Source organism: Talpa occidentalis, unplaced genomic scaffold (assembly GCF_014898055.3).
Source record: "Talpa occidentalis isolate TD23 unplaced genomic scaffold, MPIMG_talOcc4v2.1 talOcc4.5, whole genome shotgun sequence".
Lineage (NCBI taxonomy): Eukaryota > Metazoa > Chordata > Mammalia > Eulipotyphla > Talpidae > Talpa > Talpa occidentalis.
In genome coordinates, this window is record NW_023604861.1 from 35,576,255 (window position 1) to 35,593,581 (window position 17,327).

The following is a 17,327-nucleotide window of genomic DNA, read 5'->3' on the forward strand; positions in this document are numbered from 1 at the left end:
CCATTCTGGGTATATTTATTCACGGTTCTAGCTGCCTCGTGCTCTTCGCCGTTGTTGTAGTTGCCGTACTCCTCTGTACACCCTCCTCCACCCTCGACACCTCACCACCACACCTCACTCTGCTGCGCCACCCTTATAAACCAGTCTGTTAGCCCAGGTGTACCCACCTACGCATGCCCACACCCTACTCCAGGTGCCCGCCATCAGGCATGCACTCAGGACCGCAGGGGTCCGTCATCCATCCTAATGACGGGAGGGCAGAAAAGCCTGATACTTTTACCTTACCCTACAGTATAATATTGAGATATATTCAAAATAGCATCCTTATGATAATTTTATGTAATATCCTCTCTAAATGGATCAAAACTCCAACTCAAAACTCTTATTTAGGGCAAAATATATTGCCCTCATGGTTTTACTAAATATACAGAGCCTGGTATGTTTGTAGTGTTTTCTAGTTTATAGTACAGAAATTTAAAGATTAGTAAGACTCAGACTAAGGAATTTATAGCCTACCAGAATAAAAATCCCACTATATATCTATAGATCATTAAAATTCAAGGCAGAGGTAATGGCAAATCTACAATTTGAAAAAAGTTTGCATAGAAGAGTTAAAAGGGATTAGGATAAAGCCAAGGTAACCTCACCTGATGTGGTGTAAAGGGCATAGATTTTGGAGTCAGAGAAATCTGTGTTAAAATCTTGGCTCTCGCAGGCATAATGATTAATGACTACTACAATGATGAAATAAACCTGTTAAGATCAATGACTATGGTATTGAAATGAAAACAAAAACTAAGAAAAAATAGAAACTTGCAAATTGAGTGCTAAAGGGCACTATGAATTACATGGGTTATCCAGTTATGAAGCAAGCAATTGCAGAGTGAACGTGCTGTGGCCACTTTGATGTAAGTTGTGGCTTATGTTACTGGCTATGGAAACTGCTTGTAAATGGGGAGGCTAACCTCTGCCACCTGGCACACTCATGCAGGAAGTTCGTTGATACCCAGAACTGCCTCTCTCACTTCCTCTCTCAACCCTGGTGTGAAAATGAGGTGGTCAATTTTTCAAAGAAATTGTTTGAAAACATAAAAGTAAAATACAACACAGGGTTCAATGCTTACTTGAACATTGCTATAAGAGAATGGAGAGAAAACTATTACAATAACAAAAGAAAAAAGCAGATGGCAGTAGAAGAATGTGAATAAGGTAAGTAGGTGGGAGACATAGATGAAGGCAATGTTTCTCTATCTTGGAACAAAGACATTTGCTACTTTGGAGGCCTGTTCAATGCATTGTGGGTTGTTTAACATTCGCTAGATGTCAATAGTTCCCATCACCCAGATGTGAAAAACAGACATAACCAAATGTTCTCTGGAGGCACATTTGTCCTTGATTGAATACCACTGAAAGAAAAGAAAGAAACAAAAGTAAGAGGACAAAGAAGCAAACACAGACAAGATTTTAATACAAAATTGCCAATTCCTTATTTTATGCCAGACACTGTTATATCCTTTAAAGACAGTAAGCATTTCACTTAATACATTACTACTGTGATACGGGTATTATTATTTTTGTTGTTATTGCTTTTTCAAGATCTTAGAAAACAGAAGTTGTGTAGTTTCAATAATTCGAACAAGATGCTGGGTCTCCCTGGTGGCACAGCGGGTTAGGCACAGTGGGTTGAGCGCAGCGCTGTGAAGCTGCCCACAGCCTCTGCAGCACAGGTTCAATTCCCAGCCGGCCAGGGAGATTCCCACATGGCAAGGCAGACCTCTCCTGTCTCATCTGCTGCTCCCCTCAGCAGTGTATTTTGGTCCTTCTGCCTGTTCTTCTCCCTGCTCTGTCTCTGGTGAATTCTCTCACCCTCCCGCGCCTCTGGCTAGTACCCCAGTGCTTGTATAAATAAATACATCTTAAAAAAAAAAAGATGCTGTGTGTCTCTGATGCAGTTTAATCACAGTTTGAAAATATAACTGAAAGTCACATAATGCGCTAAGTGTTGCTTACAAAATTGGTATACCAGGCTATCTGACGTCTTTCTGTTCACTAAGTACAGCAAAACTAAAATCTCAAAATGTGTAATTGGAATCATTCTCACTGTTGCAAATGACACATTAATGGACACAAATATAAACTTAAAAAAAATTTTCAAAAGCTTGCCAAAGGAAATACCTTCACAGTTTTTGTAAAGTGCTTGTCATTATTAAAGATAAATTCTGCAAACTAAAGCAAAAACCAGAGATACATTTCTTCCTGTCTCTGTTCTGGAGCACAATAGGGAAACAATATCATAGTAAAAACCAATCAAAGAAAACTACACAGAACTGTTTTTGCAATGTGTCTCTTTCAAAAGTGTCAATTTTCTCAAATGTTCTCACACTTCAAAAAGAATCTTATTACATTTTCTACAGACAAATTTGCTAAAGATATCACATAGCTCAATAATTTGAGCTCTCACCCAATGTGATAAAGTTGGATCCACCTTTCAGTTGGAAGTATATTCCTTTGCAAGAATCATGTGGTACATTCTGCAGGAAAGTAATGAATTGTAGAGACACACAAACTTAAGCTTCTCTGTTCGGTAATAAAATCAGTTGAGATTTATTTTTTAGCCACTCTGATCAATACCAGGCTTATGCACAAAATGTAAGCAGAAAGGATTTTAGTATCTGTTCATTACTTTCCTAGACTCTGAGATCTGAGCAGAACAGGCTGAGAAGGCTGTTTTCTTGGAATTTTCTGGCATTCCACGTACATAAAGTAGAATGGCATGATAACAAAAGGAGAAGATCAATTTAGGGGAACTATCCAAGAATGATATATTTTTGGTTGAGAACCAGATTGGTTTCAGAGGTAAATTAAAAGAGACATGGGGCAGTAAGGATGGGCTGATGTCAAGGCAGCTGCTTATGCAAGCATGTATGTTTACGAAGGAAGAAAGTATATGTTACATCATGAATGAACCTAAAAGCCCATAGCTTTTTTGCTCTAGCATTGCACAAAATAGGCTGGCCTTCAATGTGGGGCTGGTGTCAAACTCACAGGGTTTCTACACTATTGCCTTTTTTTTAAGTATGAAAATCCTGATTCTTCTGGACCCTACGGCATTAGTTAATATTTATTAGGTTCTAGTTCAACTAGAAACTAATCCTGAAAAACGTCAATTAAAAAATGCACGCAACTTAAGTGTGAAATACTTTTTTTATTTATAATATACAAATTTTCTACCCATTTCATTTTTTGTAGACTATACTATTCTTACTATTGTCATTGTCAGTTTAGTAATTAGTAGTGTACATTTAATATTTCTGTAATCACTACAATCCACCCAACTGTTGATTTTATGAGCTGCATGTGTATATGTACATACATATATATGTACATGTGTATATATGTGTGTCTATCTATATACATAGAGAGAGAGATAGCATTGGTTTGAAATGTTATTAAAAATCTTTAATAAAGATATTCATGTCTTTCTAAAATTGGGTGAATGAATAGTAATACATAATGATGAAGAAAGTCATCAGGGAGATAGAAGATTAACCTTTACTCCCAGTTTAATTTTAATTGATTTTTTTTTCTTTAACTGATTTCCATCTAAAATAAAAATTTTAAATGTTTTTCTTAGGAAATGGGAATGTAACAGGGTGGTCCCCAGGAAAGGGGGAGGTTCCAGCTTCCCTGCCCCACCCAAGGAAGGGTGGAGCGGAGCAGGAAGAGGAGAAGCAGCAGAAGAGACTGAGGAAGGAAGGAAGCAGGATGGAGCCAGGAGACCTGGAAGAGGCGCATGGAGCCTAGAGACACGTGAAGAAACTGCACTTGTCTTTTGGTCGTGGACTAGGTGACACAGATGTGGGTGAGACCCGTGGGGAGGTGACAATGGCAGCTTTTATCTTGATGTTGATTCTGCTCTTTTCCTTCCGGGCTTGTCCGGTTGTTTGTGACCCTTTTCTGTGGGTCCCCACTGGAAGATGCTTTAGACTTGTAGCAGGCTTTGGGGCCTTGTTCTGGGCCAATCCCATTTGGATGGACTTTTACCCACGAGGGGACGGGTAACTTTGGGTGCTTCATTTAGAAACTAGACTCTTTGCCTTACCTGTATTGTTTCCTAGTTTTATTAAAGTTCCTTTTCATTAAAGTCTCCTATGTTTTGTGTTGATGCGGCGGATGGCAGAACCCATTTAGAATAGGCAGGTTTGCGGGGCTTGGGCTGCCCCTCTCCCTGTCCTATAACAGATTGTTATCCTTTTAAGGTCTCATGTGGTTAAGCCATGCTAGGTCTACAAGGAAAAGATAGGATAAGATTTTCCTGAATCTGTATTAATGGTATTTCTAGTAATGATTAAATTATCATTTGCATTTCATGGTATGAAAAATTGCTTTTGTTCTTGACGGAGCACTCGGTGTCTTTCTCCTTTTGTCAAAGAGTAAATTAAATATCTCAAAGAGGCTTTGTCAGAAATATTTGCTTCTTTATTATGTTCTAGAGGTTGGTACAGCTACTGCTTTTCTTTGCAGAAGAAAATATAATAAATCGGATAAGGATGCGAGCAGAATGGCTCTCCTGCCCACCTGTGACTGTGCAGGTGTTTCTCTTCGCAAGCCCTTTAACTTTGCAAAGCAGCAACAGCAGCTCTTACCACCCACTTATGTCTGTGCACATTCTCCTTTTCTTTTTCTAATAAACCCATCCTTTTAAAATGTTAAAAAAAATAAAAAGAATACAAGCAGAGTTGTTACTAAGGTTAAATGCAAATAACACAGCTAAAGTCCTAACTTGGTAGTAAATAGCACAAGTGTGGCCCATTTTGACCATGTGTTTAAGGCTCCATTTATAATACTTTGATTCCAGGATGGATATTTAATAAAGTTTCAAATTAAAAAAAAATAAAAATAAACTCATTTGCCATCTCTGTATTTAGAATAGGCAAGTAAACCAGCTTTTTTTCCCACATCTTAAACCCTACTTAATGATTTTGTAATGGTTTTACAAAGGACAGCTTTGTTTTAATTCAGTAAGATTCTAGTGTCTCTTAATATTGTAACTAAAAGGACTATAATAAATTAACACTGAAACAAATCCACTCCAATTGATTTATTTTCTAGATAATCATGGGATGCTGCTGATATTTTGTAATGATAGGCAAAATTTGGGGGGAGTCTGACGTATAGGATTTTGAGCATCTGAATTGCCCAATTACTTATTACCTATGTAATCATTTTAAACTTTTATTTTCAAATATAGACTCAAGTTTCTGAATTAACTTCTGAGACAGGGCAAGCTAGGGTTATTAGGCAGTTTTAGGACAGTGCAGGAGGGGACCTTTGAAGAATTCAGGAAGGCTTCAGAGATAAGGACAAGCAAGGAAATGAAACCAATTCCACTGGGAAAAACAAACATCCCAGCACCACAGATAATCTTGTTAAGGATGGTCCTGGTTTTCTTCAGATGATAAGATAAAGTGTAAAGATGCTCACCGGGAGGGCTAGACCATAAAGATAAAGATATAACATGGGGAAAGACAGACCTGTTAGATAAGGAATGTGAAGATCTCCCACTCAGTAGCAAATTAAGTGAGACAGCCAAAAACTGACCAATCACAAATAGACTGGTAGAACTTTAGAATAATTAGGGAAAGAAAGTATATATTCCCTGAGACACGATTCCACTTTGGCTTCCTTGCCCCTCCCAGGCCTGGTTCCCTGGCCTGGGAGTCCCACTTTATTTCTGTTCTTTTTTCTCCTCAATAAACTTTTTCTTCTTCTAAACAAACCTGCGCTTCTCGCTTGCTTGCCTGAGCGTCTGCGAAGTTCCTGCTGCGGCTTTGTGAGACACCAACCCGTAGGGGGTCTAGCGGCTGGTGCTCAGCGCTGCCCTGCAGCCTGAAATCCGATCCTGGCTGGGAGACTAGGCCTGACAATTCCGGTATCATTTCCAATACTATTGATTCATTAAACCCAGGACTTTTAAAAATATAATCCACTATTTGTTCTTATTAATGATCAAATATTCATAATGCTTATTCTAGAATTCATTCATTCAATACAAAAATCTATACTTTTCATGTTATCTTCAAGACTGATTATATCTTACCCTTAAATAATGATAAATCTTAAAAGGGCTATTGGGGGCCTATCTATCAATATCAAACATTTTGTGAGGTAATCTGTAAGATTGATTCCTGATATTTTTCTACTTCACAGACTCATACTTTATATATTTTTTAGGGAAAAGAAGAGAAAATGGATGCTGGAGAATACGTGAAAAACTATCCTTTGTTTAACCATTTTAAAAATGGAGCTGGTCAGCCATATGGAGAAATTGCCCACCTGTCTCCTATATGCTAGGTAAAAACCCTTTAAAGTGGGTCAAAGACCTTTAGACTGGCTGAAGAGCAATTGTTTTAAGAAACCATCAAGCAATCAATTGTTTGAGAAGTCTTTGTGATTATAAGAACTGCTGATTATGACCTTTTTGCAGGAGAATAGAGCTAGTAACCAATTACAGATAGCCAAGAATAGTTTAAGCTTGTTAACCCTAAAGCAACTCTTTTCTTTAACCCACTATCTTTATCTTATCCTGCCTTAAAACCCTGACTTTGTATATCCTGGGGGCACACTCTAGTTTTCAACTTAAGTCTTTGTACCCAAAGTTATAAATTTCTATCCCGACTAAATGCTCTTTGCTTTTTTAATTGCCTTCTGAGTCTGCAGGTTGACAAACCCAATTTATTAAACATTAAAAAAGAGCTGGTCAACTCTTCAAAAAGCTTGATGAAATCTTGAATTCAGTTCTCACAGTGGGTAGAATTAATAAACACCCAAGGACAACTGCAAGATTGCTCAATACTTAGAAGCAGATGTGAAAATTTTTAAATGAAAAAGAAAATATTGACTTTACCAAATGCATTAAACATCATGTCCTTTATTCACTACTTGTTTTTTATTTGTAAGATTTAGATTTTCTGGAATCTCTTCACGATTACACAAGTTTTCCGTGGGACATCTACATATGTTTAATATTTAATAAAAGTACCTATAGTATAATACAGATTCATTGAAAAGTCATTTCTCCAAACTGCAGTTATATATTTTGATTATGTCAGTGAATTTCTATTGAGTATATATGTTTATGTATGTGTAAGTAAATGGGAGGAAAGAAGGACAGAAACATTGTGCTCCTAAGGAATCTTACAATACTCAAAGAAGAAAAAAAAAATTACTATTACCATTTTATTATTTAAAGCAAGTGTTTCTTTTTTAAAGTTTAAATAAATGGTGCTGAAAACTTTCAGATATGAAACTTCAGGTGACACAGAGAATGGTTAGAAATCAAATTCATCTACATTAAGCTGCAAAGCTGGGGCTTCCTTGGTGGCACAAGGGGTTAAGCACCACACTATGAAGCAATCCGCAGCCTCTGCAGCACGAGTTCGATCCCCAGCCAGCCAGGAAGAAACCCATATGGCGCAGCAGACCTCTCCTGTCTCACCCGCTGCTCCCCTCAGCAGTGTATGTCATCAGTCTGCCTGTTCTGTTCCCCACTCTGTCTCTGGTGAATCTTCTCACCCCCCACATCTCTGTCCTATACCCCAGCTCTTGTATGCATAAACAAATCTTTACAAAAAAAAAAAAGCTTCAAAGCTGTTAATATAGATACACAGCACTAGTTTTCTAGAACAATGATCTGAGAGTATTCTGTTAGAGAAATTTATGTGATTTTTACTTATTCAGACAAAAAAAGTATCAGTTTTAAACTGTTCTAAGAGAAAACACATAAAATTATTCTACCAGGGACATATAACTTTTTTTTTTTTTTTTTTTTTTATATAGAGAGGCATGTTTTCTTTCTTTCTTTCTTTCTTTCTTTGTTTGTTTTGTTTATACATGCACTGGGTACAGTCAGAAGCGCGGGAGGGTGAGAGAATTCACCAGAGCCAGAGCGGGGAGCAGAGCAGGCAGAAGGACCGAAGCACACTGCTGAGGGGAGCAGCGGGCGGCAGGAGAGGTCTGCGCGCCATGTGGGACCCTCCTCCGGTGGCCGGGGAGCAGCCGGGGATCGAACTGGCGCTGCAGAGGCTGCGGGCAGCTTCGCAACCCAGCGCTCAACCGCTGCGCCACCGGGGAGGCCCGGACATATAACTTTTATAAAAGCAAAAATGGTGTTTACCAGGGAGAAAATCACATTTGACCATCATTATTTGAATGCAGAAATCGTGGCGATTTTAATATCACTTTTATTTGGAAATGACAGTGATTCCCTCCAATTGTATTTTTTATTCTAGAGTTTTTATTGTTTCTGCAGTTTTCAGATTTAGATGTCCATTCTTCTTCTGAGTCTTAGTGGCAGTTCTATTGTAGATTTAAATCTGTGCTTAAGTCCTATTTTTCTTGTTTTGACATATCCCACCCAGCTGAGCCATGGTATCGGCTTATTGTAAATCACAGTAAGAAGAACAGAAGTGAAAGGTTTTGAATAAGTGAAGTTAATTCTTATCTCTGCTCCTGGACAAAAAGGGAATCTGCAGCTTCAAGGGAAATACCACTTCAAATTCAGCTTACAGGGTAAGTGATAGAAGATATTTATTACAGTGTCCTTTGTTTTAAGTTAAATATTTATGACCCACTATATTTAGATATCCAAAAAGAATTCAGCCATAAGTCATTTATTCTTACAGGTTAATTAGTCACTTTTGTTGCTTTCAAGATATCCTTGAAGAAAACATATATAACAGTACCAGTAATTAGGTAATAAAAATTTGCCCTGTATTCAAACAAATTTTTGAGAAATCAGTTTGGGCTGTCCAATACTGGTCTGTTGGCTATTATTTCCCTTCTCAGTTTCTCCTTTAGACTGAGAAATTATATCCTCTCCTTGCTCCTGCTGACATACAACTTTCCCCTTCACCCATTGATGGCTTTTATTGTCTTTTCCTTGTTTGATGTCAATCTTTGATACCTTCCTTAAGTAATAAAAATATATATTTAATATTTTTCAAAAACTCACAGTAATTGTTCCAAGGCTTTTACTTAAATTGTGTCATCCAGATGGCAACTCTTTAAAGTTGGTAATTTTATTCTTATGTAACAGTGAGGGAAAGGAGGCAAGATAAAGATTAGGGCATGTCCATCACACATTTCATTTGTAATTAGTTTGGTCCAGAATTCCATTTCTTTTAAATCCCACTAAAGTTTTCCCATCCTTTCCTATCCTGGTAATTAAAAGTTACCAATAAATGACCACTTTCAGAATGACACTTTTTTTCTTCTGGAATGGGTTGTGACAGTAGACCAGAAGAAGTATTCAAACTCCTGGAAATATGTGTTAGAAATAACTAGTTATTTAGCTATGTACCTAATAGAAATATTGTTCCTTAGTTTTATAACTGCTTTAGTTGGCCCTATTCTTACTTGTCACATAAACTTATCGTCAACCTTTAATTATCATTCAGATACTACATACATTCCTTTGGTAATGACCCAACCACTTTACCTGATTTAATTTTACTCCATGACCCTCAATAGCTTCCTATATTTTTTTCATGTTTATTTCAATTGAACTACTTCCTCTATTAAAGACATTCTACTCATACTTCATAAAGTAGTTATTCTAACAAATCTTCCTGCTTTTTCATATAAATTTAGTGGTATGCTTTTCTGTGCTGTGGTACCACATTAGGTGGTATGTTTGTCTTTTAGAAAATGAATTTACAATATGGAACGGAATATCACTTTATATAAATTACGGTGTAATATCTTTTTTGCAAGTCTATCATCTTTTCAAAACTAAAAACTCCTCTAAAATAGACCCTGCCCCTTGTTCAAATGTGAGTCACTGACAGTGATTACTAGGACGTAGGAAGTATAAGATGTGGAGAAGAATTTAACCTTCTTTGTAGTTTGTGCTTGAATTCCCTTGAAGTAGAAGGCTGACTTTGTTGCAAAGAAGCTTTGAGAAGTTCTCTGGGGATAGCAGTTGGCCTGAGGTTGGACACGTGTTATATTTCATAGGAAATGATTTTGCATATTAAAGAAGACTGGTCAGATGTAGAGTAAGATTCCCAGAATGATAACAATAGAGAATTTGGGCAGGATAGAAATGCCTACTGGGGATTAATTAAATAGTTTTCTTTGTTATGAGCAATAATCTGTCTCCCCTAAGATATTTGAGTAAGCTCTATAGGCTTATTCACTAGAGTGAATATTACAAGGTGAATCTGAAAAAACTTTGAGCCCTACTTCTCTGTTTGAAATAAAAATGAGGACACTGAACTTCTTTTAAAACTGTTCCTTCCTCTATGAGTATAAAGAGGAGATCAAGCTAAGCAACAACAACACACACATAGATACACACACATAGCACTTTCTAATACTTTTCATTTTCTGGGACAGATAAACCAAAAGGCATGAATTTTGATGACTTTTCAGCAATATTCAGGTACAGAATGCCTATTCCTGAGAAAAATTTCAGTAAAGCAGCAGCAAAAGTTTGAAGATATCAGAATGACTAGAAGCCTAAAAGCTCAAAAGTTTGTTAAAGAACAAATAATTAATAGAAAAAGGAGCAGTATAAGCAAAGCCCGAGTTTTCTCATTTAATGCATACATACACACATAAGTACAGTAATAGTATAGCAATTAACTGCCATTTATTTGCCACTTAACTGTTATATTCACTATGCTAAGCACTGTGTATCGATTATGTCATAAACCTTGCCAGTCTCAGAGGATGCTATGAGTCTGATTTATAGTTAAGAAAAAACTGACAATGAAAGAAGCCAAATATCATTCAGAGCCCTATAATCAATAACAGTGTAGAAATTCTAAAAGAAATTCCTTCTAAAAAAAACTTATCTGATTCCAGTATCCACACTTTAAATGCCCATAAAAAGTCAATGTCAATTGTAGTGATTATCACACTAACTTAATTTTGAAATGATACACTACAAGGTAGAGCACAGGAATATTATCTATAAGTGTTACAAATTCAGGAAGGTAATTTCTCCATAAAACAGAAAATATAACTTTTTTCCTGAAAAATATTGGTTAATGTGCATAATTTTTCTTGCTCCACTTAGCTGAATATATGTTACTAAAGGTATTTTGACATGGCCTCAAAATATTACTTTGGAGTGGTCTTATGTATTTTATTTTCTCAGTGAATTTTTAACCCCAATTTCCTTTCCACCAAATCCTCAGATAAGTCTAGATTGGTGACAGACTAGGCAGATGAATATGAGGGTCTTAGTTTTCAAATAAGCTCCATTTCTCAAATTATAATGCAAATTTGTGTTTCATTAAAAGAAGTGTTATGTTTGAAATTCTTAATAATTTTTCTAACTGTAACTGTCATCAAAACAATAGTTATATTGTATTTAACATAAATTTATTTGTGATATGCTTAATAGCAACTGGAAAATATAGGTTGCTGTTTACCACTGTTTTTGAAAAATATGAACAAAATTGGTAGAAAGTGTTATGACTTTTGACAAAAATAGCCTATAAAAGACAAATTGTTATAATATTCCTGAAGCAAAAACTTTGTGATAGAGCTTTTATGTCTCATATATGACCAGTGTGCAAAACATCTCATAAATAAAAACCATCTCAGAAAATCTCAGCTAACTCTCCTGTCCCCGAATAAAAGGAAGCGCTTTCGGCTCCTGGCTCGGTTGTGCTCACTTATTACAATCAGTGGTTAGGGAAATTCCAAATACTCAAATCTAGTCCTTCACAACCAGTGCTATTAAGTCATAATCTAAATTATAACTGCTATGGTGATTGCTTCACACTGATTACAGGTTGCTATGAGGAGGCAGTGATACATGTGTTAAATGATCATTCAAATGGACTCTTCATAAAGTGTTTGGCATAATAGGGCAGATGCAGTCTAGAATATTTGAGAATTCTTCTCTACCTTTAAATACCAGGAAATGTATGTTAAGATTGTTAAAAAAAAAAAAATTCTTCATAGAAAAAGAGTCCTTTCAGCAAGGACTTTTTGGTTACCATAAACTTCAGCATAATTATATCAAAACATATAATTACAATTAAATTATAATGATTTTCCCTAAATGTAATTCACTGTTTTTATGTTCAAAAATATTTCAAAGGTATTTTTCAGACACTCCTTCATTCTCTTTTGATTATCTATCTAGTCCATAAAATTTACCATTATGGATTAGGTGAAACAGATTTCTGTTTTACGAATAGATATTCTCACTTTTCTTAAGTAACAGTAAAGTATTTTCTTCCATCTTTTCCTTTGAACTTTCATTAGGATGACCCTTCTATAAACCCACAAAATGTGAGAGTTGAGTAAGGCAATGGGTATCATTTCAACAATCTGAACTGCTACAAGACACAGTCTGCACCTTATTCATCATTATGTGATGTTCTGAGCCTGCTGAGTGCCTGGCTTTCAGAAGTTCTAAAAATTACAGTTTTATTGAATTTGTGAATGAGGAAATTGAGCTCAATTTATCTAAGATCTTGTAACCATTGAGGAAAAGCCCAGAAACAGGTCCTGATTTTTGGACTATTAGTTCATTATTATTTTGTATTACAAGTATTAACAGATCCAGATAAATGATGATATGATATACCAACCATGTTTTATTTTTATTAAAAAGAGATTATTTAGTGCTTGTAAAATGCAAATGGCTATCAAATAGACACTTGTTTTAGCCTGACTCTGAAAGTACCAGTAGTGAGATTGCAGTTTTTATAAGTATTCTAAACTCTGCAATATAATGTATAATTTAGTGTTGCAGGCAAATTTGAATTAAAAGATAAACCAGTACTCCGTAGTTCTATTTGTGCTTGCCAAAGCACAAGTACTGGAAGAACTGAACTCACTGGCTATTCATACTTTCTGGAACTGACAGTTTGATAACCAGAGGAAATGAAATTATCTCTTAGCAGAATGCTAACTAATTTAATTGAAACTTTAATTAAAAGAACATCAAAGTACATCTTTCCTTCTAATAGACAGCACCTGCAACATATGAAAATGATTTGTTTAGATTGCTAGATTTTCAATGTTACAGAAGCAATTGACTGCACCCATATGCCCATTAAAGATATTTCCTGATGAACAAATACATAGGAATTGAAAGATGATTCATTCCTGAAAAATGATGAAAAATGACTCATTCCCTGAAAAAGAAAATTTGTTTGTGATATCTAATATAGCAACATAAACATCATTAACCATCCCCTCTAAAATCTGCTGAGATCGGACACAATAATTAGGATTGCAGGTTTAATATTTTGTACGCTTCTTTTCCTTTAGGATATTTAGTAAGAAATCATTTTGGGAAAATTACCTCAATGACACATGTTGATTATACTTTATCTTGAAATGAATACTATAAATTGCACTCTTCAATTGCTAACAGTATGTGAATATTCCTCAATGTGCTAATTTATTATCCACAGCCGCATACACCTGCCAAAATAAAACACAATATACATGGTCTTATTCTATTATAAAGAAAACTTCTGGAATTTGTCCAAGTATCTAGTACTAAATCTTATCACTAACAGAAAGTATAGCTCTTAGAAACAACTTAATATTTATGTAGATGTAATAGAGATGAAAGCATGGTATATGTTATATATATATATATTACCAAAAGGAAGGAGCCATACTAATATTACTTTATGATATATATTAACAACATAGATGAGGAATTATAGTGCTGATTATAGGGAAGTACTTTACTAATTTAGGTAAATAAAATTATTTTTGGTTCTCTATCACCTTATATTTTAATTAAACTTAAAAATTTCAAGAAAAAAATGAAAGTTATTTTTAAAAGAATCAAGAACATACTGTTTTCAGCTATAAGTTATCAATAAGACATAATGTGAAAAGAGCCAGAATCTCAAGTATAATTTCAGTTTGTTTAGATAATTCTTGTAACTTATCCAGAAATCTGATGAGCTCCAAATGACCAATGTTGCATGGCACCAAGGACACAAAGAAAAGCTAGGGTACCTATGGAAACAGGAAAAAAGGATGGAGGGCAGAAAGAGGGAGAGAAGAGAAAGAGATAAGCTATAGTAGGTAAGCCAGCAACAGCAAAGGAAAGCTGAAGATTGAAGCTATTTTATTTTTTTTTAAAGATTTATTTTATTTATATAAGAACCAGGGTACAGGTACAGGCCAGAGGAGCGGGAGGGTGAGAGGAGTCACCAGAGACAGAGTGAGGAACAGAACAGGCAGACTGACTGAAATACACTGCTGAATGGAGCAGTGGGCGAGACAAGTGAGGTCTGCCACACCATATGGGTATCTCGCCGGCCGGCTGGGTTCAAACCTGTGCTACAGAGGCTGAGGACAGCTTCACAGTGCTGTGCTCAACCTCCTGCGCCACCAGGGGATGCCTTCAAGCTATTTTAATATTGTTTAAAACCATCAATAATAGCATCATTTTTGCCCTATTTATTTTAATATGTTAAATGAGTATCTAATTGCCCTGAATTGCTTAAACAATTGACTCAAATAGTATATGATATGAAATGGTATGATGAAACAGATTCTTTAAAGGATCTCCAAAATCTGCAATTGGGTAACATCAATTAAATTTTAATTTAAGTGGGAATGATACATGGACTAGATTACATCTTTTTGTCTTTGTTTTCCTCACCATTTTTTCCTAAAGTAGATTTGATTTTATGATATAAATTATAAAGTTTTTATTTTCTGTAACATTGGTTTATACCACTCTCTATGATTTAAATATATTGGATCACAGCCATGAAAGGTATCTTATAGCACCACACTCACCACTAAGGCTCCCATATTCCTTCACTATAGTTCATTGTACCCCTTTTCCATTTTGCTCTCCTCCTTTTCCCTCCCACTCTGGTGACCTCAATTCTACAGACTTCTAGGGTTTGTTATTAGTTTGGTTTTATCTGATGCCTTTGTTTTATTTCTCCATATTCCACATGTAAATGAAACCATCTTGTATTTTTCTTCTTGTTTCTAACGTATAGCTTAGCATTATCCTCTCCGGGTTAATTAGCATAGTAAAGAAATAGCAACAACTCTTATTTTTTATAGTGAGTAATATTCCATTGTGTATATATAAACCACATCTTCCTAATCTACTCACCTGTCTGTGGGTGCCGAGGTAGTTTCCATAACATGGCTATTGTAAATAGTGCTGCAATGTACATAGGCATGTTTATATCCCTTCAAATTATTGTTTTTGCATTCTTTGGGTAGATACATATTAGTGGAATTTCTGGATTATATGATCAATCTACTTTCAATATTTTGAGAAATCTCCATTCCGTTTTCAGTAGGGACTAAACCAGTCTACATTTTCGTCAGCAGTGCACAAGAAGTCCATTTTACCCATATTCTTGCCAACACTTAGTGTTTATGGTCTTTTAGATATGGGTCATTCTCACAGTTGTAAAATGATATCTTACTGAGGTTTTAACTTGCATTTATCTGATGATAGGTGATGATGAGTATTTTTTCATGTGCCTGTTGGCCATCTATATGTGTTCTTTGGAAAAGTGCCTATCTATTCTTTTGCACATTTTTAGATTGGGTTAATTGGGTTAATTGGGTTTTTGTTGAGTTGTATGATTTCCTTGTATTCGTACAAGTACAAGGCACTGTACAAGAACACAGAAATGCAAAGATTTTATCATATATCACAATTTGGCCTCCGAACTGAAGAACTTTTTTCTAATCAAAAGGGCATTGTTTCTCTCTCATTAAATATATATTCCTCCTTCAGGTGGAATTTTCAATGTTCAGTCTATGTTTAATAAGAAGAAATTGTACATAACAAAATTTTACTTTACTTTTTATTCTATAAGTGCAGCCTTAAAATTTATGGGTAAATGCCATAGTACTCTTATCAAAATGATGACTTATATCATATATGGGCTCTATGATACTGTGCAAAGCTAATTCTGTTATCAGATAAGATAGAATGATGATGACGATGATGATAATGACACACTGACATACATATATACTTTTTTGTCATCAACCTTAGATCCTATCCTCTTAATCATTGTACTATTTGTATGCTTTTCTGATAATTAAATGAGTTATACAAGAAAGTACAACTAGCCAAGTACTAGGCACATAGTAGGCACCTGCACAATATTATTTACTTCTCCTATATGACATCTGACATGGCTCAGTACACATTCAGCAGGGTCAGTCTGCCTGCATATCAAAATACTTAATAACTGTGTGATCTGGTATGCATAACTTCAACTTTTTTGTTTATACCCAAAAAAATCTAAAATAGGGACAATAAATGACCCTAGTCCTTTGGGGTTTTGTGAGAATCAAATTGGCTAACATAGTAAAATCGTTAGAAGAGCATCTAGGACAAGATAAACACTGAATAACTATTAACTCTCATCATCATCTTCATCGTATTCATTGTAGGACTGTTTCTATCACTTGCTTCTAAATAACTTCACAGGGCTAAAATGTAGACAGTGAATAGGAAGTATTTTTTTAATTGTTTTTGAACATGCAGAAATAATTGAAATCTGTCATTTATCCTGAACAATTATGGCTGCACTGTAGCTTTGTGAAAAGAAAATGGGCTTTAGAGTCAGATAAGCATAGTATTGCTTATGTAACTTTCCACAAATTGCCTTGCCACTTTGCTTCTCAGATTTTTCATCTATAAAGCAAGAAAATCATTATTCCTGTCTCATAGTTATTTAAAACAACATGAGAAAAGTGTGTAAAGAATCTAGCACATAATCTGTCATACAATAAATCCTAAATAAAAATTATTTCATCCTGCTATTTAGGTCACATTTACTACATGAATTTTAGAGAATTCATAAATATAAATTCCATGAATGTCAAATTATGTCTTTTATATTTTTAAGATAAACCAGAGTTATTAAATTTCCATGGGAAGACCTAATGACATGCCTATAAATATATGCTTAATAAGTTAATTCATCCTATAATTTATTTGCAAACAAAGGTCAAACTCCATTGGAGACCTGTGTGGTCCAATGAAAGGAGTGCCAACTTGGAATAAGGAGACACTGCAATGTGTTTTGCTTGGCTCTTGTTTTTCTGGTGTCTGTTAAGAAAGTTACAACTTTTCTTCACTTTAGCCCCTCCAGTTGTGAAGTAAGGTTCCTATTTCTGCACTGCAACTTTAAAGTTACAGGAGATCCGGACATGAGATGCATATACTTTCTCCTGCTAAACTTGCTGGTTTTCATCTTTACTGATGGTGTATGTAGGGTTGGCAAGATGCCCAAGGGTAGGTACACAATCAGAATCAGGACTGTAAGAAGTATCTGAGC

General features: G+C 35.4%; 1 long non-coding RNA gene across 1 annotated transcript in view; it reads left to right on the forward strand.

The window, feature by feature from the left end:
- Nucleotides 1–5,894: 5,894 nt before the first annotated feature.
- The window catches only part of LOC129146906 (uncharacterized), a 28,066-nt gene continuing 16,633 nt past the window's right edge, over nt 5,895–17,327 (forward strand). The window contains exons 1-3 of the long non-coding RNA XR_008554269.1: nt 5,895–5,932; nt 6,235–6,354; nt 8,421–8,571. This is a non-coding gene — a long non-coding RNA (uncharacterized LOC129146906). The remainder of the gene's footprint in view (nt 5,933–6,234; nt 6,355–8,420; nt 8,572–17,327) is intronic.